Source organism: Filicampus tigris, chromosome 11 (genome assembly GCF_054856515.1).
Source record: "Filicampus tigris isolate MCC_2025a chromosome 11, RoL_Ftig_1.0, whole genome shotgun sequence".
Lineage (NCBI taxonomy): Eukaryota > Metazoa > Chordata > Actinopteri > Syngnathiformes > Syngnathidae > Filicampus > Filicampus tigris.
In genome coordinates, this window is record NC_141227.1 from 20,024,221 (window position 1) to 20,048,241 (window position 24,021).

Consider the following 24,021-nt stretch of genomic DNA (forward strand, 5'->3'; position numbering starts at 1 on the left):
GGTGGCCTTTTATCTCAGAGCACAAGTTACAGATAAAAAGTTTAGAACGCACTCATAAACTTTCAGACTCAGTCAAAAACTCTAAGAGAACATCCAGTTTCGTATCACAGGATATCTATGGGATTGTTGTTTTTTTTTTTTTTAACAATGATGTGGTAGGGTGGCGTTAAACACACAAGTACAATCCCCCCCAGTTGACATTTGGCAAATGGCGGCGTACACCCTTAAATGATTGCCAGTAAATCATAGAGCACATATAGACAAACAATTATATTCACATTCACACCTCTTATCTGATTTTTAACCTGCAAGAGAAAGCCCAACCAAGAAAAACACTGACATTTTTAAGGAGAGACAGTTTGAAGCTGAACACTAAGGTAGTACTCAGGTTAAAACATTGTACTCTCCAGTAGTCATTGTTTCTTCATAAAATGTTTAAAATGGATAATGATGCAGCAATTATGTTAAAGATACTTAAATGGGGAAATGGGGAACACCAAAGTTTATTTTTAAATGCCATTATTCTGTTTTACTTTGAAGTACCACCGTAGCAACAGGAAGTGATGACGCTGGTCAGTGTGGATTTTGTCACTTGTGACTAAGAGGAACATTTTGAAGATCGAGGCAAGTTTAAACACACGAAAACGCATTTTTAACTAACATTATCACTATGTGTTTCCCATGGACACTTTGTGTGAAATCAAGCAAATCGGCTTGTCTGTTGAGGCTAGCATTTGCTAGCCGCACTATAGGTAATGCGGCTTTGCATTGTTTTGAACCAGAACTACTTGGCTAGAGGCAATAAGGCGTGTGGATTTCAAGATTAAAAGCAAGAAGAGCTCATCATCATCATCTCACCTGACTTTATCCTGCTGGTGTTCATCGGAACAGATTGTCCAATTAAGACACTTCCCTTTGCTATGCTGCTCTCTGGAGGAAGCGGCCGCCATTTTGGCTTCATCTGGCCAGGAATCGCCCGGGCCAAGCACGATACGTGAGTTTGATTGTTTGCTTGACTTTTTGTTGTGTTTTTTTTTAGGTGGTTAATTTGACATTTTCGTTGTGTAGAAAATAACAGCGTAAGTCTTTGCTGTGCCGTACTTTTGTTATACTTAAAAAAAAAAATATATATATATATATATATATATATATATATATATATATATATATATATATATATATATATATATATATATATATATATATATATTTTGACACACAGAACACATCAATTTCTCGGGAACCCATCATCCAGTTTTCAAAAGTCTTGCTGCATTGGATGTACTTGGGTTGAAGTGGTCATTTGAAACATAGTCAGCATTTTGCCAGATGGTCATTTTTGTGAAATCTTGTCACGTTGCTACTCAAAAATGTGTCAGGTCCAACAACTGCAAATGTTAAACCTGTTCATTGTTTAAGATTGTGAACTCTTCAGGGAAAGCGGCATGAAATTGAACAATAGCTACCGGTAATTAGAGAGCGACCTGAAGTTTTCACTGTTGCTGGGCAGAAATAGAGGAGATTGATTGTTTGTACAACATGTCTCAAAAGTGGTCAAAGTGAAAATGACTTGGACAAGATGAGTTTGCAATGAGGTTACACATTAAGCTTACGCTTAGCCAAGCTTTTTCGTTGTATTTTCGATACTTCGATACCCTGTGGCACCATTATGCCTCTCCAATTCCCTGTCACATATATTGGGAAGTTACTCGCTTATTTGTTGAAGTGGAGACACACCTGAGGAAGGGCTTTTTGTGTGAGTGCAATACATACAATATCTTGCTGGTTGGTGAGGCCCAATAAACTCACCGCACTATTTCAAATGATGTTTCCTTGTCAGCTCGACGTAGTTCATCTTCTTTTATATCTTTTATGTCGGTCACACTTTGGCGGCATCGTTCTTCACGGTGGCTGGTTGGCTTGTTAAAAAAAAATCACCAGAACTTAGAAACAAGAGTTTCTTCTTTTCCACCTCCTCACGTGTACTGCAGTGTCAGTGAAAAGCAGCCTTCCATTCAGTCTGTGGAGAATGTGCCCTGCTAATTGTTCCTTTCAGACATGTATATCATGCAGGTTGCACTCTTCTTCTCGCAAAATTACTGAGGCACAACTTAGGAGCAGTGGTGCTTTGTTAATAACTCATCACTGGTAGTAACATTTTGTGAGTTGGAACAGTCGCTCACGTCTACTTGACTTGTTTGAAATTAATCGAATCTACAAATGCTTTACCATCCGACATTTTGTTGTCGTTATGATGAAGTCTTCCTGTAATTTTATTGTATGCTGGTGTCCTTGAATAAGCAACAAAAGCTGCTTAGCACAATAATGTTGAGTTCTAGGAATTCATGAAGTGGAACCGACAGTCAAAGTCATAGCCACAATTATGAGTTAAACTAAAATTAAACTAAAATATATATAGGCCTATGTGACTTGAAATATGCATTCTACTACATTGCAATGTCAATTAAAATCGATTAATTGTTCAGCCCTAGTTAGGAATGTTACTTAAACGTTGTCTTTAGTCCTTGTCCAAATAGACAGAAGTAGACAAACGTTAGATCGGCAATTGCAAACATTAAGACACATGACTGTATAAAAAGATGATCAATGAAATAAAAAAAAAAAAGGCAGGCACCTATGGCTCAGCTCTAATTGCATCCCGACCCAACCCTGGCTCCGGATGTTTGCTCGTTGTCTTTAAATGAGCCCCATCCTATGGTCATCAGTAAGCAGGAAATTACATTAGACTGTAGACTGCCCCCTGACACTTGGTGGCAGGTCACTTTTTCCTTTCCTGCAACTCCCGGAGCTCCAAACACTTAAGCTATTAACCTTATTTTAGTTTGGACAACCTGGATGGATTACCCTCTTTCTTATAATGGCTTTTTTTTCCCTTCATTGTATTTTTTTTAGTTATGGCTGTTTAGCCTTTCTTTTAATGGTCAACATAGAACAGTAGACAGATTTAAAAATCCCCTTGAGCCGTCTCTTGGAGACAGGTATGTACGGATACAGCCAAAGAGGACCAAATGGCTCCATTTGAGAGTAATTCAGTCAAAGCTAGCTGATGAGTGCACTTGCAGTGAGTTGGCTTTTTTTTTTGGAGGGGGGGGGGACGTTTTTGAAGTCTATTCATCTATTATCAGCGCAGATATTCAGCATTTTGATGAATATCGGTATCGGCTTTTTAAAAAAATCTGATTGGCCGAAAATAAATCAATTTAAAACTGTGTTAACTTCAAGGAACTATTTTTTTTTAATCTTCAGTTAACTTTATAAGAGATTCTACTGGCCCTAGGTACACTCTGCACCTTTTGTTTTAGTTTGAAATCAAAACAAAGATAAGTGAAATTTTTAACATTTCTATCATTTTAAAATTTTGGAGAACTTTATTTACTGTACAAAACTATAGGGAGCTTTTGTTTAAGTTTTCATTTAACTTTTGAAGACATGCTGATGACCCTGGGAGTTCCCTTTTTTGCTAGAATTTTGCAGAGATTAATATTGGCAAACATAATAATAATTACAAAGATCAATATATGCAAATCTGAAAAATTGGTCAATAAACATATGATTAAAGATGATTAAACAAACTTCTATGTTGTTTTTTTTTTTAATTTGAATCTTTTTTGACACCATAATTTTCCCTTTTCCTGAAAATGAATATCGGCTCAAAATACCGGTTATCGGCTTCCCGATTACTAATAATCGGTATCCCGGAAAAAAAACATATCGGTCTATCTCTACTATCTATCTATTCATCCCGTTGGACAGAATAGCTGCATTGCAACAGAGTAGAGTAGCCATGTAGAGGTCTCCTTAACACATTCTATCCCAATGACATATTTATGTCATTTCACAGAGGGTCTGAAAAAGTCTGGTACTGAATGAGTTAATTCAGGCACTGCATTTGTAGCTTTCACCAAATCTCCACACTAATTTGACAAATGCTCACAAGCAGAATTTATCATTGTGGTATTGTTTTTTTTTTTTTATATAATTCTTGAAATATGAATCAATAGGGATGTTAGAAAAATGACCTGAGCATTTAGACCTTGATGGATGTGTACATGCCAAATTTCTTGCCGTCTAATTGATATCAAGGTCTAAAAATTGAAGTAGTAAATCACTCTTTGAGGATTGTTGTGTCCTGCCCGTCGGCACTAATAACTAAATCTATTCATGTGGTCTTGATTTAAATTGGTTTTGCATATATTTAAGCATTGATAAAGCTACAAGAGAAATTCAATTGTTTTGTTCAGTCATTCTTTATTTCCAGTCCTTTCTTAATTGTTCAAAACATTAAGGCTGGAGGCAAAAGTGTAAGTTTCACACCGAAAGTGGGGAATAGGAAAGAAACACTTACTACTCTTTAAAGTGTGGCAAGCCTATTTTGGAAAACCATTTAGCACAAATGAAAACAGATGCAGATTTTGTTTGAAGGTGTGCATTGGCTGTGTGATTGTTTTTTTGGATGACATTGGAGGCCCATGTGCTTTTGGACGTCCAAAGCGTTATTTTCCCAAATGTTATAATGATACAAAAATGATCAGCTGTCAAGCACATCTGTCTCCATGTAAAGTGTTGAAAAATGGCCATATGCTCAGTTGGATTGTGAATTCCAAAAACCTTCATGTTCATCCCAGTATTCCATTCGACATACTGTACAGCACTTTACTAAATGTGTTACTATGATATGCTATAAGCAATGTCGTCCAACTCTCGAGTTGCAAAATGTTAACCAGCTGCAGCCATGACATAAATCACAGCTTTCACATTCTACTCTTAGGCACTGGTACAAAACGCCTTGTGCAAATGAAATCATCTTTGGAAAAAAAAATAAAAAATCTGTAAAATATTAATCAGTACAGACACATTGAAGTCAGATTATTGCCTCAGAAAAAAACCACAATACTATCTCAACCCTGCCCTGGTTTGATCTGGTGCCAGCTAATAGTAAAATATGAAATAAATGACTAAACCTTTGTCATCAAGTTATGTACTGTCAATGCTGCAGTCTTATTACTTTGAGTCAACTTAATTATTGTACTTCAAGTCAATTTTATGTACCGGTATGTACAGCCAAATCAAAACCAAAGTTATCCCATGTTTGACACATTGAGCAGGTCAAGACTATGGATAGACCGATTATCGGCCGGGCTGATTATTGGCGCAGATATTTAGCATTTTGACGAATATCGGCATCTGCCTTTTTTTAAACAATCTGATGGCCGATAATGAATCAATTTAAAACTGTGTTGAAATCAAAACAAGGATATGTGAAGGTTTAACATTTCTGTCATTTTGAAATTTTGGAGGCCTTCATTTATGACTTTGTTGAAGCGCAGCTAACAGTGAGTGGCAATTTGAATAATATTTTTTGGGTTCTATTTCAGTCCTTGAAAATACAGAATGTCTCAAATAAATTGAAAAAGCAAGCAGCCCAATATATATCTTCTTTAAGTCAAGGTGCTTCCATTTTTACTCATCATCTTGGTATCATATCAATCATAGTAAGAAAAATAAACTCAAGAAAGTCCATTTAGGTTCACAAGTAGGTCCAAATTAACATCTGACGGAAAATCCAATAGTGGAATCTCAACCCTGAATTCATAATAACCCACTCTGCTTCGACTGAGGGAGCATAAATTGAAAGCTTCCGCTGCTCCGCATAATCACTTAAATCAATAATGACATCCAGCGCAAAGCGTTTGAAAATTTTGATTTGTCGGTGTGGCAAACCTTGATTAAAATCCCAAGTATGCTGTGTTTTAGATGAGAGATTTTTATTGCTAAAATACTGCGATGCAATCATTATGACCAACCGGATTAGATGCAAACATCTGTTTCCATTTTGAATTTTTTTTTTTTTTTTGTCAAATCAATAAATTGTTACGTCACATCATGAAATGCAAGTAAGCACTGAGTATTAAAAGGTTAGTGAGCGGAATAAGTCAGCGCTCAGGGTCGATACGCAGAACAGCCTCGAGGGAAATGTGCAGCGCTACAGCCCTCTGCAGCTAATAGTCGGCCATTATTAAAAACCTGGGCCGAGCAAGTCTCTGCTGAAATATCATAACGTCATATTTGAGCTCATGCGTGTTGGCTGTGGCTGGTCGCACACAGCCAAGTCAGCTTAAATGCACTCTTTTGGTGTCCGGTTGTACTTGAATCATTTCTGTTCATTATTTTCCTTTGCTAGTGGTCATGGGAATTGCAAAGGCTTGACGTGTTGATAATTACCTTTACATTCAACAACCACCGGTGCATTCAATTGATTTTTAGCATCGGCTCTGTCTCAACGGGTAGTATTCCCAATCCAGCTGGTCATAGTTAATGCCACTTTGTTTATAAATGCATGACCACAACTTGGCGCAGTTTTCATAACTTAACTCATTCGTAAATTCAGCAAACAAGGCAAAGTGTCAATCAAACGCATTTTCACCAATTAGCAACTATTTCCGGATGACCAATTGCGGAGGTTATAGTGACAAGCATACGGACGAAGGTTGCAGACAAATGAGGTAAAAGCCTTCTGGGGTGAACTCTGCTACCAAAAGCAATACTTGGCAAGACTTCCACTTCTACTGTGATTTGCACAAAATTTCCCAGTTTCAGTCTCAATGTTACCGTAACAGCCATATCAACACTCCTGACAACGATCCATAGATTTTGTAATGAAAGACAACGGATAATTCACAATCTGTGTTGAGTTTTGCCTGCAAATGCTGTTTTTAAGGAGTCCTTGTAGCATCTGATACAGGGGAATTGTGTCTGCAGCAGCTCTGTGCTTTGTACAATACTAATTCAGCTCCGCTACAACAATCATGTATCCTGATTTCACATGCTGCCTGCGACCCAAACAGTGTTTACCTCACCTAGCAATTGCAGCACCGAGGCGAGCCATCTTCACTCTGACTCCTGATGCCTTTATGGGGGAAGGGGGGTGGAGGGGGTACCCGTACATTTTGGTGCATTACTGTCCACTGATTCAAAATGATCCTTGCAGCTCATGGGCGACTGGGTGTGAATACTGATTGGCGGGAGTATAGACCCCTGGATGCGTCTCCTTTATTACTTATTTACTTTTGTAACATGTCCATTATTGCCTACCTCCTGTCCTTTTTCTGAACCCGACAATTTAAAGGCAGTCCTACATTGAACAAAATACTTTGCAAACTCTGCAATTATCAAGCCAGAAGTTGAAGACATTTAATTCTGCATAGTTTCACATTTGATTTTATAGGCTGTTACCTTGGGCCAGAGACCCCTTCAATGGACGGGCTCCGATCCGGATCCGGAACTGGACTTATCAGATTTTGACGAACGCTTGTAATTAAACCACCATGACTTTTGGGGTAAGGATTTACTTTAGTCTTATTTTAACCTTCAAATGCTTTTCTGGTAATTACGGTAATGAAGACCAAAGCCATTTCTCCAGAGTCATACTGATTCAGACTATCTTTGTGAGAAGATAAAAGGTAATTTAGCGCTCTAAAACAATTAAACAGCAAATTGAGTAGCTCACTCGACCGACGCGCTGCAACGGAAAAACTGTGACCCCTATTGGGTTTTGAGGCCCTACAGACAATATACTGTACTGTACTTGTTTTTTATTGAACCACGAACATGTTGTCATTTCAAGGAAAAAGTGGATGGCTACAAAGAAAAAGAAATTGTGTGAAAATAAGGAGAGATTGTGGATATTTTGAGAGGCTGTTGGCAATGATCGATTGCTCCATTTTCTCAGCACCCGTGCTTTTCGGTGACAGACACTCAACATTTGCAACTTTGCAATCTAGGTACAAGTACATATGAAATTATAGCTTCAGTTAAGTATTGTTGTAAAAAACTATATATATGTAGATACTGGATCCTTCTTAAAACCTGGAAACACTTTATTTATTTATTTATTTATTTATTTTTGTTGACTGTTAAGTCTGTGACATTGCCACGCCTTTCACCAACGATTCATATTTTGAAACCAGTGGATGACGGTTGGCCACTCATGAAAAGTAGTTGCCGAACCCCACAAACTGCAGGACACTGGCGACAGTTTTAGTCATTTTTCTTGTTGCAAGTTTTGAACAAATTCAAAATTCCCTTGCGACAAGAAAAGTACGGACGAATCTTGAACGAACCCTCGCATGAACATGCATTTTTCTACCTTTGCCAACAGTTGGAAATGGTCGCCCCTCAGTGGGATAGGGGCTTAAAAGATCACCGTGGGTAGTTTACATTCTCCCGATTAATTTGCTCTCCAGCCCCCATCCCCAAAAATGCTTTTGAGTTTAACGGAACACTCAACATTGTCCTTAGCTGTAAATTAGTGTTGATGGATGTTTGTCTATATGTACCCAGCGTTTGATTGGCGATCAGTCCATAGTGTGCTCTTCCTCTTGCCCAAAGTCACCTCGGGATGGCTGCAGTTACTCGCAAACCATAATCAAGACAAGTGCTGTAGAGAATGGATAGACATATGGACCTGTATTACTTTTTAATTGAGGACTCAAGAAGAAAAACACACCTCTGAATAGCTGAATTATTCAGTCATTGAGCAAGAGTCCTTAGCTTACTAAATCTTCATTTTTCATCTTGCGAAGACTTTTTTTGATTTAACATACGGTTATTTTTGCTTCTAGCATGGCTGAAATGTAGGTTTCCATGTGCTTTTTGGCCCTCAGCATAACATGATTTTCCAGCATTGGTTTATAGTAACACGTGACACGTGTAAAACTCCCCATTGATGGTATCTTGTCCATACAATACTGCCATTAAATAAAACATTTGGCTTAGTGTTGCTGCGGTTATATTGAAAAACATAAACATCTCAACAGTAGTTACATGTGTCAGCCCCGCTATTGATTTATGGGCTGAATGTGCTGGCAGAATACGAGCAAATGGATTTGATTGGATGTGATCTATCTTTTGGGACTGAAAAAAATATGTTCCCCTAAAGATGGACTTAAACTGCAATAGGAAATACGTCTCTTGTCTCTCAAGAATATGATGCAGGAAAAGTGACAGCTGAAACAATAGGGAGCTTATAGTTGACCCCTGGTGGATGCCATAATACATTTTAGCTGTCATCTTTTGTTGAGTTAATTCACAGGATCCATACAAAGTCATTTTCTCACAGGAATATGGGAACAAATATAATAAAACATCTCAATCACATCTCAATTGAGCTGGTGCTGACAGTGGGGGGAAAAAAGACATTGACTTGCTGTTGCATTTATTGTACTCTTTGTCGGGGCAGGTCTGTCTTTCTATAATAACTATCGTATAAATGTTCCACAGTATGAAAATGCAAATTGCCCATTGCCCATATTGTCCTACTATAAAGGCAAAAGCATCACAAAAACATAGAGACACAAAGATGTTTTGCATCATGTGACTATACCCTCAGAGGAGATGGAAAAGGAAACGATTCTCCTGCCATTACCAGACATTCAGCTCGGGGCGTCAGGCGGTGACTGTTTGTTCACAGAAAAGCCAAATGCTCCTCTTTGTTTTCTCCCTGCATCACAATTCAGCTGAAGAGCTCACAATGGAGCAAGTGCTTTTTCATCCCAAGCTCTGCTACTCCTATTCCTCTCTCTGCGGAGCCTGTTAGAACCGTATCTACCTCTGCACTTGTGCTCAGCTGTGATCTCTTTACCTGTCAGTGGCTCAATAAAGCCCCTCTGCTGTATCTTCGTGTCGCATCTGAATGGCTGCGGTTGGTCTCGATGTGCGCCAGTTAGTCCTCACGCTTTCTCTTATCCTCGCTAACTCCCTTACCAACACATTGAAAGGACTTGATGTCACTCAGAGGAACAGGTTTTCTATCATTCTTATACGTGGCTTGAAAGGAATTGGTTTCCCGTCACGCTTTCTGTGAGCTTTGAGGAGGTCAGACTGGAGTAATGGAGTATATTCGATCTGCCTGTTTATGATGCAGTCAAATTGGCAAATGTACAGTACGATACAATAATTAGATTTAGGCCATATATTTGTGCTGTATTTAATCAACATAATGAGTGAAGTTACTGGCAGAATAAATGTCCGTGTGTGTGTGTGTGTACACATGGAAATGCCGAAATGTACACAAAATGTTTCTCCTGGTTGCTCTTTTGGTTGTTACGTGCAGTGGATTTAAAAACATGTGGGGATATACTGTTCTCATATCCACTTGTTGCTGACGGTGATGATAAAATGCAGAAGATTTTGTTGTAAAATAAATATCATGCTCGGGAGTCTCTGCAGGGCAAACGTGGATAACGTAGTTTCCACCGTTGATGTTGTAAACGTTGACACTTGCGCACGGTCATGCGAGAACTGGGAAACCACGTCGTGTCAGGAAAAATGGGTATTCGATTAAACGCCGTTGTGGAATTTTCAGCAATTAGGTGAATTCAATAAAATAGTCTGGAAAACAAATTGCCTTTTGGGTTTCTTTATATTTGAAGCTTCAAATAAGACACGCGTCTAACAGAACAGTCTTGTGGTCTGTTAGGGAGTGCGAAGGAAAATAGATACGGGAAGATTCTTATTCAGCCAGAGACGGGAGGTGACTATAGGCGGGAACAGTGCAAAAAATGTAACAAAGAGATACTTCTGTGTTGAACAAATGCATCAGTTAAGGTTGTCTTGTTCTGGCTTCACAGAGAATCCTCAAGTACAAATGAAAAGTTCTTTGTTCAAAAGCAGGTGAATAAACAACAAAAATGTTCTGCTGGTGTTTGCCAAGTAGTTATTTTCCATAACAATGCGAACACGGATGTAACGGTTACTTTTTTTTTAGTTTCATTACACTTCAATTAATGTCTTGGGAGTATTAACATTTTTCCTTCTTTGACAACTACAGCAGAGACAATACCAGCCTTAGACTTTTTTTACTTTTGTTTATTTATTTGCTCTGAAGCAGGGGTGCGCAAGTCCAACCCTCCAAACCCCCTATCCTGCCTGTTTTTGATACTTCCTTCCTCCAACACACCTGACTCAAATAACGAGCTCATCAGCAAGCTTCGCAAAAGCCTGACAACGATCCTGATCATTTGAATCAGGTGTGTTGGAGTAAAACAGGCTGGATAGAGGCTCTCGAGGACCGGACTTAGGCACCCCTGCTCTTAACATGTCTTGACTGTGATTTGGTTCTGGCAAAGCATCCATTTCCTTTCAAAGACACCCAACCGATATTTAATTGCCATCCCCTTCATACTAAGATGCCTTCGGCTCACTTCAACACTACGAGGGCTTTCTCTACCACTGCTCCAAAGCGGTACCTTAACATAAGCCGGTAGAAAAGTCCTTTGTTTTGATTCTGCAGCTACTCCTCACTAGAAGATCCTCATCCAATATGAGATTGAAGAGCAAAAGTGGTGAGTTATCGACGGTAATTACTTTTTGTTGGATTCCATTTGAATGAATATTAACAGAACAAAGCCACCCACCCGCTAGCTGCCTTGTGTTGTTTGACTGTCTGGCCAATGCAATGACATCAAAGTACGACTAGCCATCCAAGTAACGGCGCGTTGATCAATAGAACACATATAGAGGCTGACGGGGGAAGGAAGGGCTGAGTCGGAAGGGGGAGGCACTTCCACTGCAGTGCTTACATGTTTTGGAAAATATCCGCTGAGGAGAATGTGCATCGATCAATTCCTTTAACAGCAATACTTTCCTTCATCATTTTAGCAGTCAGGAAGCACAAAAAAAAAAATATGTTTCTCCACAAATCATTCAATAACTTATTGGAGTTCAGATGCAATCAGATTGACATCCAAATGACTTCCAGTTAGGGCTTTGCAACTTCTCTAACTACTATTGATGGAATTGATTTAGAATTACCTTTTTGTCCTTTGCCTGATTATTTGGATAGCAAGCTACAAAAGAGGTTTGAAAAAGAACAACAACAAAATATTTTATTCCAGGAATATACACAATCCAATCAATTGAGCTGAACTTTTTTTTTTTTTTTTAAATTATATAGAAGTGCTCAGGCAGTGTATGGGTTTGTATTTTGGGAGCACTTAATATTAAGCACAACTAGTTTTGACCTGACAAAATTTTGTTCTCTTATTCTTAAACCAAAGTCTCCCAAAAAAAGGAACGGCAGAGCATTCAGTAGCACATCAAATAAACATTTCTGATGTTATGCAGTCCCGATTTTATCTTTGAGTGCATACTTTCTTTTTCAGTAGACGACGACTGAAGTAAGGGAGAAAGCCAGTGGAAAATCAACAAATTGTATGTATTATTTCAAAATTACAAATGCTTTTAACCTTTTACGCAGTGACAAATGTGCAGAGCTGAAAACAGCAAGAGCCAAGCGCGATTAAAACTGCAGTCAGTGTTAGCATAGTAGCATAATAGAGAAAAAGTGGAGAGTGACACTTTTCATCTTGAATGCGTTCAAAATGGTACACTACATTAAATGTTGATTAATGTTCTGATGAATTACTGTAAGTGTTGACATGACTCACTTGTTAGATAATAATCCTCAAGAGGGATTTTAATAAGTTTGTATAGCTTCGGAAATAAATAGTTTTCTCAAATTCACACTTTTTACTTGATGATGATATATATGGTTATGTAACAAGTAAATTAAGCCGTCAGATCATTCTTACTGATTTCAAAAGCATAAAAAAGTGGCCTAAATTACATATTCACTTTATATCAAAAGGGTAATCACAGTTTTAGTGAATTAGACTTGAGTTTTCCTTGCCAGCTCCCACCACCTTAAAAGGCAAGTCAACCCCCAAAAATTCTTTGCAATAAGTTCTATGCAGGCTCACTAGATGAAACCCAGCATTATGATTAATATTATGTTTGTGGAATATGAGTTAAGCAGCAAAATCCACCTGTTTTTAGCCATTTTGCCACTTGCTATTGACTGAAAATGACATCACGGTTGCTTAGGTAACGACCAATCACGGATCACCAGTTTTCTCAAGCTGAGCCATGATTAGTCGTTATATGAGCCGTGAGCAACTGTGATGTCATTTTCAGATGACAGCGAGTGACAAAATCGCACCCCCGTGAGATGGACAAAAATGGGTGGGTTTTACTGCTTATCTCGTATAACACAAATGCAATATTAATCAGAATGCCACGTTTTGACGAGTGGGCCTGCATAGAACATATTCTTGGAACGTAAATGTTTGGATTGACTTCCTCTTTAAGGGCTAGCCCCGCCCCTAATGTGATTGCGTTTCTATTGCGCTTGGTTTGATCCGGTGTGAATGCTGTTATCCGAACCCTTCAGGCAAAACACACACCAGGGCCTGAACACTGATCCACAATGGTTGACTCAGCCAAAGGATGGTGGTAGACATGCTGCAGTCCACTGATTGATCAGCCAAAACAAAAGAAAACACACATTTCCCTCCCCAAAAAAGCTTGTGGTCATCTCGTAATAAACAGCCACATGCCAAGAAGAGAAAACACAAAATGCTGGCTGTCCTCCAGTGTTCGCCTTTGTTTACTTTGTCACGTTCCTCTTCAGCTCTCGCCATCTGGCCAACATGCCCCACGGTGGAAAAAGCGAACCAGAACAAGGTTTACCATCACAAGCTCAACTTTGGCCGCATCACTTGCTGCAAATGAGCCTCGACTGTTTGGCGTTGAGAATGTGAGTTTTTTTTTTTTTTTTTTTTTTCCCCGTGCCTGCTGCAAGTTCAAACGACAAGAGTTGGAAGTACCTCGGCGCCCACGTACAGTAGGCTAAAACCCACTTCAATGTCTGAGGAGAGCTGCTTATAATTCTCTGTAGTCTCTTCACCACAGGCAGCGTTACACATTGTCATTTTTTTATTACACAAAATATCCATAATAGCCACTTAAAGGATGACTCTCTTTGCCAGGGATGGCACGTTCAAAGATAAAACTAGCGTTAAGCTCATGAATGAAAAAAGCCTTTATTTGCCCGAGCCGATAAGTGACAGCAGCATCGCACAGAGGTATTAAAAATGAAATTTTTCTTTTCTCCCCAGAGACTGTAGTCTTGCCTGGAAATCCCTGTTATGCTGATGAGGCTTTATAATGCAATAGCTCATATAATGGGCTGATCCGTAGTGACTTATCCAAAATCCCTAACTCATCTTCTTTTATTGCTGGCCACTTTGTCCCCCATGGCTGCTCGGCTCGCGCTGTGTGGGGTGTCCTTAGGGTGCCGCCTGTCAATTTCTCCTCACTTTACGTCCTGCGCGATTCAAAGGGAAACCAAATTTTAATTAAGCCCAAGATAAATATGTCTTGGTATTATGCTGACAATCTGTCCTCTGTGACAATGTGTGTCCTCCTTGCTCCATTTTTTTTTTTCTTTCAACCCACATCTGTGAATGTTGAATTATAATTGTAGTTTGACATGCCAGTGATATGATGACATACATGTATGTGTAATTAGACTTTGACTGGCATTCATTAGCATGAGATAATGCCTATTCCATCTCATTACAGGCCGTAATTTCATGAACTAATCATTTTTGCATTATATCTGCCTGATCCAATTACGTTGTTCTTTGCATGACCAGTGTTTTACATTTTTCACCGTGGCAGATCCCTGACTCAACTTTTAAATTAGGCCACAAGCAACTTAATGGTGATTCAGCAGCTATGTGTGGGATAATTACACAACCTCCACAATATTAATCCTAGTTGTCAGGTTTGCACGGGCACTTTATTTAAGGCAAATGCACTTGGAAAGTCTGGAACTTTTATTTAGGGTTAAATCGGTTAAGTCTTAAAGTGCAAACTAGGACTGCATTCGCATTGTAGGGAATGATGTCCATTTCGGGATGTTTTGTTGGATTCAATCTTTTTTATGTAGATGTATGTATTACAAAAGAAAAATGTGACTTATGATGTAATTGGAATGCGTCCGCGAAGCGAAACCTGCATATGCGCCCAACGCTTGACCTATTTCTGGCAATTTCAAAGATTTTATGCTTGAACTAACCCGTTTCCCCTTATACTGCATTTATCAGTTCTAACGCATCTTTTTATCACTGACTGTTTCCTGCTCTTTTGTCTGCCACTGCTTTTCACGCCTGTCTGTTTTATTAAACAATTTTTCACCTTTTGATGACATTTAGGTGAGCGCGAGCTGAGCGTACATACTTATCCAATTCACATTATATCCACATACGAAAGAAGCCTGGATCAGCTTTGAAAATTCAGAATCGCACTGTTCGTATTGCATTAGAAAATAAACAGATACATGTCATATATAGGCAAGAAAAAAAAGTCCCCACACTTTTTTTGTGGTTGACGCTAAGGTGACTCGATTAATCGATGATGTCATTGCTGTAGCTTTCAGTTGTCGACATGCTGTGCATGCTTCCAAATACAATCTCGCTCGCTCACTCTGCCCGTCGTCCTCGGTTGCACGATGCCCCGCCCCCTCATCCATACTCGTTCACCCAACCGTTCACATTTGTATACCTTCATTGGCTTGCAGCCCGTCGGACATCGTAAAACACCAATTCATGTAACTCAACTGCCAGGTCGTTACAGTATACAATAACAGACAATATAAAAAAAAATACAGCAGGAGAGAATGCTATGCAATAATCAATTTTTTCCCGCAATAAAGAGATTATTGATCGACCACTGATTATCTTCATTTCATCCTGTGAGCATACGCTACACTATATTGTGTGTCTTTCACTTTTATACGAGAGCATTTGGTGAATTTTTAAAAGGTGTTGTACAACAAAGCGTTACTTGATGCTTCACTGAGCCGAGTAGTTTTTTTTAGTGGTCACTTGATATTGATTGCCGTTGAGCCGCAGTCGATAGTTACCTCCGGTCCAGCATGTCATACATTTCGTGTTAAAGTGTTGACCTCAGCAGCCATCAAAAGGCAATATGGATAGTAATGTATGTAATATGTCGAGCAAACAAATTCTAAAAAAAAGAAAAAAAAAATCTATTTAATATGTTTTTGCGGGCCAGTGGTTGCAGCTTGTAGTCGAAGGTTACCCCAATCCAATTCCCCCAACCGGTAAAGGGATGTGAATAAGGGGACTAAGAGTGATCAAGCATTTCCCCGTGAACCTTGTTTCACACATTTTACCCTTTAGGTGCCCTTGAGCAAAGCGGTCAAGTACACAATTGCTTTTTGTACTTATCTGTGCCACGTTACCAATGTTTTCAATGCACCCCTTAAACGGAATGTGTTGGACGGTCACTAGAATGCGCTAATCACATACCGCAATGTGTTAGGCAGCTACTGCTCATGATGTCATGTTTATCTCCATCGCTGTATAAATTTTGACATTTACTGTTCACTTTACAGATCTCAGAATAAAATATGGAGACTAATCAAATTGCTTCGTATGTGTTCAGTAAAACACACTTTTGAAAACGTTTGACGTGTTCTCAAAAGAGGAAGCAGCTAGTTAATCGTTAGTTTACATTCATACTCAATTTTGAAATTGCCCAATTCACACTCCCTGTAACCCCTGTTGTCAACTATCTGCAGTGTTCTAAAAAAGAAACGGAATTGAACAATCAAACTTTATATGAAAGCGATTACATCAGCTTGAGAGACAGTGAATGTTCCGCAATGACCCATTCGCAAATTTCACTGGTGATTTTACACGGGACAAGTGAGCCCTTTAAAAAATTATTTAATACTCCAAAATCCAAAGAAAAAGACACACTGGGGAAGATCCAGATTTAAATGCAACACCAGACTTGCTTAATACATCTCCCCTCTGTGCAAATATAAAGGGAATTCCCTCACTTTCTTTTCTGTACTTTTGCATTGTCTTGTCCGTTTAAGGAAAAGGTCAGTTTCAAAGATGGTTGTCTTCATCCACGGAATTTCTCACTGGGGAAATGATACGCTACCTGTGATGGAGATGTTTGTGAGTAAATAAATCGCAAAAGGTCAAAACCTCCTCCTCTCCAGCGCTGCAATTAGAGCAACTCCTGAACTCTTAAGTCTCCTGAGAACCACAATCGTTGTGCCTCTATAACCCCCCCCCCCCCCCCCCCCCCCCCCCATCCTAGTTCCCACCAGCCGTCCTGGCAGACAGAACCTGAGTGGGCGACGGATACAGTTGGATGCTATGACACCGTTTTCGGATCTTCATGCAGCCCGGTGGCCGACTGGAAGAGATGCTGACATATGCAGTCCGATTCTGCCGTTACAAAATGTGCCGATCGGGGTCAATCGGTACATCCACCGAATAGTCACCCGAGCTTACTCTCAGCTCTTACTCCGTATAAAGTCTACACTTTGAAAAACAAACATCCCTAGCATACTAGTAATGGCCCAACAGATAGGATGTCATGAAAAATTGAAAGGAAATGCTTTACAAAAACCTTCAAGCCACAGCCGAGGCTATGATGCTCACTTATGTTCTCTGACAGCTCATTCTACATGGGCGAGAGGGGGGGGGGGGGGGGGGGGGGGGGGGGATGCTGTGAGAGGATCAGTACGCTAGCACTGTAATAGTTACGTATGTGTACAACATAAATAAGCATCAGGGACTTTCCTGAGGCAATATTACAGCTCTAAAACAAATTCCAGAAGGTGCCCATTTTAAAGGTAATATTGGCTTTTATTTAAAAGATGCTGAGCATGTTGTTACATTGTGGACCAATCTGTTAAATGTTTCCCCCCCTAAATCCCATTTTTGGAACTGAAACAATAAGTCCTTGAAGCCAAATTGTTTAATATTCGGTAATGATGCAGCAAGAAATATTTTCAAGGTGACTTGTGCGTTACGTAATCACAGTTGATCACTGTAGGGAATGAAGCGCTTCATGATAAGACACTGCAGAGGTGTAAAAATCGACATTTGTCTTCAATTATCTTTGTGACAGAGTAATTGTTGTATTGTGCCAGCAACGGTTTTGTATTTCTTCATGCTTTTGAAAATATATAGAGATTTTTGTCCAAATTAAGGCAATAATATGGCTGTTTTTTTTTCAGATAATATTGCATAACAGCAGTCACCATAAATAAATGGAAAAATATACAGGTATTCCATGTGATCGGAATCGGTATCGGCCGATCTCACTCATGCAATATCGGTATCGGTGTCATAAAACCTGATCGGAACATCCGTAGTATTCACGATGATCAGACAGGACGAGCGATCCTCCGATCTCTTTATGCAATTGATTTATTCAAACATGGAAATGGGTGCAAAATAGTATTTCATCGGCTTGATTAAAGCTCAATAAGCCGATTGAGCCACCGCCTTTCGGCCTTTGCATATTCATCCTGTTTCCACATTGAGAGAATAATTACGCATTGATTATGCATGTCCACCACGGAGGGCCAATCGTTACTGTGAGGGAGAGCGGAATATTTGTGGGGAATATTCAGACATGGATTGATTGAATTGGGAATTAATCAGAATTCCCCGTTTCAACTAGTGGGCCTGCATAGAACCTATTATTGGAAAAAAAAATGTTTGGGTTGATTTCTCCTTTAGATACGCTGACATTGTATTGTACACCGCCTGTTCCTCGCGTTTAGCGTGAGCCGCTAGTAGCGCTCAAGCTAATAGACCTAAATGACGCTGCACACTTTGATGTTGACAACCTGACTCCGTTGCCGTTCCTATTGGTCACTTTTTAATTGCTCATGCTTACTCAAGTGTGTTTTTCTGTTTTCAAGTGTGACAAAATCGCTACTATGGTTCTAACATGACTTTGTCTCACTGACCAAAATCCAAGGAGAGAGATTTATTTAAATTCTAATGTTTCACGAGAGGAAATTAGTGTGCTGCTATTCACAGTTTAACTTGAAGTATAAAAAGTTGATTATCTAAAAATGAAAACCAGTTAGCTGTTTATTATTGACTGGAACTTTTTTGTTCTCCGTATCTGTAACCCAGCAAAAAAGAAACAAACGTATTTTTATCGGAATACCCGATTACTCCTTAGCTGCAGCCGTAGTCTTTTTGACTGTATCTTGTTTGTTTTCACTTTTTTTTTTACACCTGCCTGACATGTCATTTATGTCGTCTTGCTCTTCAGTGCCACCACCATTCATGTTTACACTCACAGTCACGTAAATGCCGGGTAAATTGCATTCAAGTATACAAAAAAAAAGTGCAAAAAAGCGACACGTTTTCCTCTTTGTTGTGGGTTATTACCATATGCAGGACATGGTATTTTTGCTTCGTCTGTTCCCTCGCTATCATCTTAAAAACGTATGATTCGACATACTGGAGATGACATTTTATACAGAAAAGGTAATATGTAACCTTGTTCCACAAATCCAGCAGCGTAAAGAGCCTATACAAACTGCTTGGAAAAGTGCAGGCTCCTAAACCAAAAATCCAGTGTCAAAATCATATTCATTTTTTAATTAAAACGTTTTCTTTTTAGTATTTAAACAAACCTAATCATATACAATTATAATTTAAGATTCTGTTACTGGTCCATAAATCACTGAATGGTTTGGGTTTTGAATACATGAAGGAAATGCTGGTTGAACATAAACCCCGTAGGGCTCTGAGATCTGCAAACTCTGATCAATTAGTGGATCCCAAGTGTCAAAGCAAACATGGCGAAGCGGCATTTAGCTGTTATGCTGCACGCAAATGGAATACGTTGCCAACAGAAGTGAAGTCAGCACCGAGTATAAATTTGATTTAGATCTTTTAAACAATTTTAAAATCAGTATCACTACATGGTCTTTTCGCAATTTCAGAAAGCTATTTTTATTTCTTCCCTTTGCTTTTGCCTTTGAATGTCTTCAGCTGATCTGTTTGTAAATGCTTTTCAGTGTTATGCTTTTGGTTGTGTGAAGCACATTGAGTTGCCTCGCATATGAAATGTGCTCTATGAATGAATTTGCCTTGCCTTGTTAAGCGACATCCTTTTGGTCCAATCGTTTTTGACTCTTCATGATCTGATCATCTTACACCTTTAGCAAAATGGATTTTCCTGACATTTATCGAATATTCCATCGGCACACTTTAAACGATACCACCGCCTGTGTGGAGTTTTTGAGTAGGAATGGCAACTGACGCGGCAACATGCCAGGACACTTGTTTTGTCAGCTCTTTAAGGCTGACACGAATTGCCACAGAGCTTGACAATGCTTGACAGTGGCCTTAGTACTGCTTGTGGCGCTGGCAGCCCATTAGACCTCTGTGCATATTGGGTCGTTTTTCAAGCAGATAAACTGCTGTTTTATATCACAACGCCGGACAGCTTGGCAGATTTAAACATCAGGACCTTGCAGCATGTTGGAGCGTATGAAAAGAAGGAAGCTATTGTTAAAAATGCTTCCAGACAATCCATTGGAATGGAAAGGAAAAGAAACTCGATGAATCAGTGGCACGGAGTGGGAATAAAGTGTGAAAACAATCTTCGGTGTGTTTAAATAAAGCTCTCTTTCAAGTTGTAATAAGCCTCGGTATGTATTTCGCCATCTGTTAGGTGACACGAGTGACACGCAGCTATTTGGGGAATTGTGCTGGTGTGCAACGTGAACTTCTGACATTGGTCACACTTCAGGCATTAGCAATTAAAAAATGTGTTTATCATTGTATTTAGAGGCGGTGGCAGTGAGCCGCGGAGCTTTAATCAGACTTGGGCAGAGATAGACTAAAACCATGGGGGTGAACGATGATAGCCGCAGCTTCTTTTTTACTATTAACTTTATGACCTGCTGAGCCAAGCTGAATGATTAAAAGGCTTATTAGGAACCATGAAGCAATCCCAACTCCCTTATTGAGGGAATCGATCAAAGAAATGCGTAACACTTCATGACTGTATACTTGTGAAATATTACAATACATGCATTTAAGGTCAGAAGTGCACAAATGCAACCTGCACAAAGGGCATGATTGGAATTTGCCACAGGTACTTTTTGGACTGTCCTTCCGGAATTGTTGCTGCTGTCTGGGATTTGACCTCCGCGTCAACGCTTTTCAAATGAGTTCAGGATTTTAAGGACTTCTTTTCAAACATATGAGGGGACAAAAGATTTCAAATGTTTCTTTACAGTGCTCTGATAGTCAACTTTTCAACCAAACGTTCAGGCCAACTTTCAGGGATTCTTGTTCTACATAACAGCTGCAGTCCTATTGATTTGGAAGGACACATCACCTTGCAATGTTGAAATAGATATGTTCCAAGTTCCGGTCACTAAGTAAATATCTTGTCAGTTGCCATTTTCCAGCGTTCTTTCCAATCATCCCATTTGCCCGACGGAGCAAGAGCCCCACTGATTGCCAACGCTAGATGGTCAAAGGTCATACCTGAGTGCAACAGTCGTCTTGTTTACTGTTATTTCCTTCAATTGTCTCTTTTTTTTTTTTTTGTTCTGTCTGCGCCCTCTTGCTTATTACTTCCATCTGTCTCATCAGTTTTCATCCTCGTCAGCACTTTTCCATTAACTGACCTGCGTCGGTCATTGTTGTTGCGAGCTGTCGGTGAGCTCTCCGACTTTCGTCGAAAAAGTCAGCTCTCTTGCTTTTCGGGTTGTTCGGTTCGGTAGAGAGAGGAAATAAACGTGCTGGCCGGAGGACACAATCCTTCTAATATGTTTTGACATTTACAAAAGAGTCACTCTTTGACAAATTCAAATAACGCTCTCTGAAAGCGAACATTTACAATGTTACATTTATGTGGCTAACTAGCATGGCTAACGGCAGCTCGCTTCTGCTCTGACTGCGTCACAAAGCACAGAAGAGCAGACAAGTCAGGACTTTTTTGGAATGATTTACTGTTGTACTTCGATTTTATTTCGGAAAGCTCAATTGTGTTTTTTTGTTTTTGTTTGCTAATGTACCAAATCAACTAAATAACAAAATAGATTGTGTTCATTGGAAAATGTTATTTACCCAAACAAATGATAAATCATATTAGAATTGTAATTGCAATACCTTGACATCGTAATATTTTTAACTATTTAGTCTCAGTCGATTATATCAAATTTGATGTCATTAATGCTATCTTTTCCCTCCCGTTTGCCATGGACATGCATGTATGTGTTGGGGCAATGGTACCTGTTTTTCTTTATGGCCTGCCTCTTTGAGTATTTCTATTTTCAGCCATATGTTTGCCACTGGTCTTCGTCTTGACACTAGCCCGTAGTCTTTATTACTTTTGCTCTTTCCCACTGTTTTACCCTGCAGACGCATCTCTGTCTTCCTCTTCTCAGGCCCTTTGGACTGTATGATCCAATCGTACTCCCACAGACGTCTCTCACCTGAGCTTTGACTGTAATAACACGTTTTTGTGAAAATTTGGCTGGAAATGGCATGGAAACTAAGTACTTAATCACACTCTAACTATGGGCATAGTAATGGCTTAATTGATCATGAAGAATCTGGTCAATTTTGTGGAATGGATTGTTGATTAATTGTCCTGAAGCAAATGAGGCAATGTGGAGTGCACTACTTTGCTGTTGATTCAATTTCAACTCGTTTGTGGTCCGAAGAAGTAGGACTTGACGTCAGCAATTGGAAGTACAGTCACACAAGACTGCACTAGTGTAATTCTGCTCAGTAACATTCAGAAATGCTTCAAAACACAAACGATTCGTCAATTTGGGCAGTCAAAGAGGGATCGTCAAATACCCATAATAGGGTAGAGTTGACACTATCGTAACAATCTTCAACCATAGTGGACATCTGGGTATATTGTTATTAGAGGTGCAACAATAAGTCGATTAATAAACAACTATTCGATTATCAAAATTTCAATAATTACTTTTGATCATGAATGTATTGTTAGAATGCCTTTTTAATTTAAAATTGTCCAAATGCTTGGAAATTCAGCTTCTCAACAGTACAAGTTGTCTGATATCTGTAGTCCTCCATGAAATCAGACTCATTACAGTGGTCAACACACTTTTTCACTTTTTAAAAAAAAAAATCTGAGATGCAATTAAACTTTTCTAGACTTTTGTTTACTCTAGGACATCATTAGTAATATTTATAAATTAAGGGTTAGGTTTAGCAACAGCTGATTTTTTTTTTCTGAAACACCATAGCTATAAATTACAAGACATGGTCCATATTGGTTGAAAACAAAACAAAACAAATATATATATATATATATATATATATATATATATATATATATATATATATATCAAAAACTTGATGCGCTAGGGGTGAAAAAAATTGAAGACATTTTTAAAATCAGCTTCAAAAATCAATTTAGAGACACATAAAGCCAACCCTGATTAAAAAAAAAAAAAGCTATTGATCAACTTTCTGTTGACTTCAAATCAAACATTTGCTTTTACTTTGTGAAGCAATGCTCAACATCTTTGCCTATTTTCTGACATGTTACTGATCTAACCAGTAACTGAATCATAATTTACAGTATGTCATTTTGAAATGTCATGTTTTTGAATAAAGGCATGGAAATTAAAACATTTTTGGGGGAAAAAGAAAAAAAAAATCTAATTCATCAATTAATCGACAGATTAATCAATTAACAAAACAATCGTTACTTTCCGCCCTCATTATCACAACGTTTTTGGTCAAGAATATACAAACAAATATGACAATTTTGTCTCACAAAAAATCACATTTTATTCTGGATTAGAACAGGCTCCATCCACAGCTAAGAGTCTTTCTCCCAGCAGCATCAAGCTTGGAACTTCTAAGTGCTGTATTTGATCACTTTTAAGAGTATATAAACGTCTGTAAGGGTTTAGAGGAGCAGTGATGCATTAATTGCCTGAAAAGTTGATCACAGCGCCAGGTGGCGAAAAGGCAGGATGGGGTTGGGTCAAGTCATGCATTTGCACAATGTCCCCCATCTTCTTTACCTAGTTTAACCTTATTGCTTCGCTCTTTGGCTCAATTTTTCATTTGGACAGTGGATGCACACATTGGCTTTTGTCATGATTTATAGATGAGGTGATGACATGGTGGGTCACGACATTCTCGTTTCTTTCAGCTCGGCATTTTTTGGTTCTGCAGTGGTGCAAGCAGGGACAGAACGTTATAAACGTACTCCGACCATGTTTGTGCGTATGACGGCAACGGAACACACGGCAAAACATTTCTGCCATGTTCCCCGTTGCCCGAGTGAGCTGTG

General features: G+C 39.1%; 1 protein-coding gene and 1 long non-coding RNA gene across 4 annotated transcripts in view; one reads left to right on the forward strand and one right to left on the reverse strand.

The window, feature by feature from the left end:
• LOC147140071 (inhibitory synaptic factor 2A-like) overlaps window positions 1-1,002 on the reverse strand; it is a 43,885-nt gene extending 42,883 nt beyond the window's left edge. For all 3 annotated transcript variants that reach the window (XM_086044714.1, XM_086044716.1, XM_086044715.1), the window contains exon 1: window positions 859-1,002. The gene's annotated coding sequence lies outside the window, so the exon portion shown is untranslated. The remainder of the gene's footprint in view (window positions 1-858) is intronic.
• The window catches only part of LOC147140073 (uncharacterized), a 30,571-nt gene continuing 7,029 nt past the window's right edge, over window positions 480-24,021 (forward strand). Inside the window, exons 1-2 of the long non-coding RNA XR_015088604.1 lie at window positions 480-624; window positions 783-994. This is a non-coding gene — a long non-coding RNA (uncharacterized LOC147140073). The remainder of the gene's footprint in view (window positions 625-782; window positions 995-24,021) is intronic.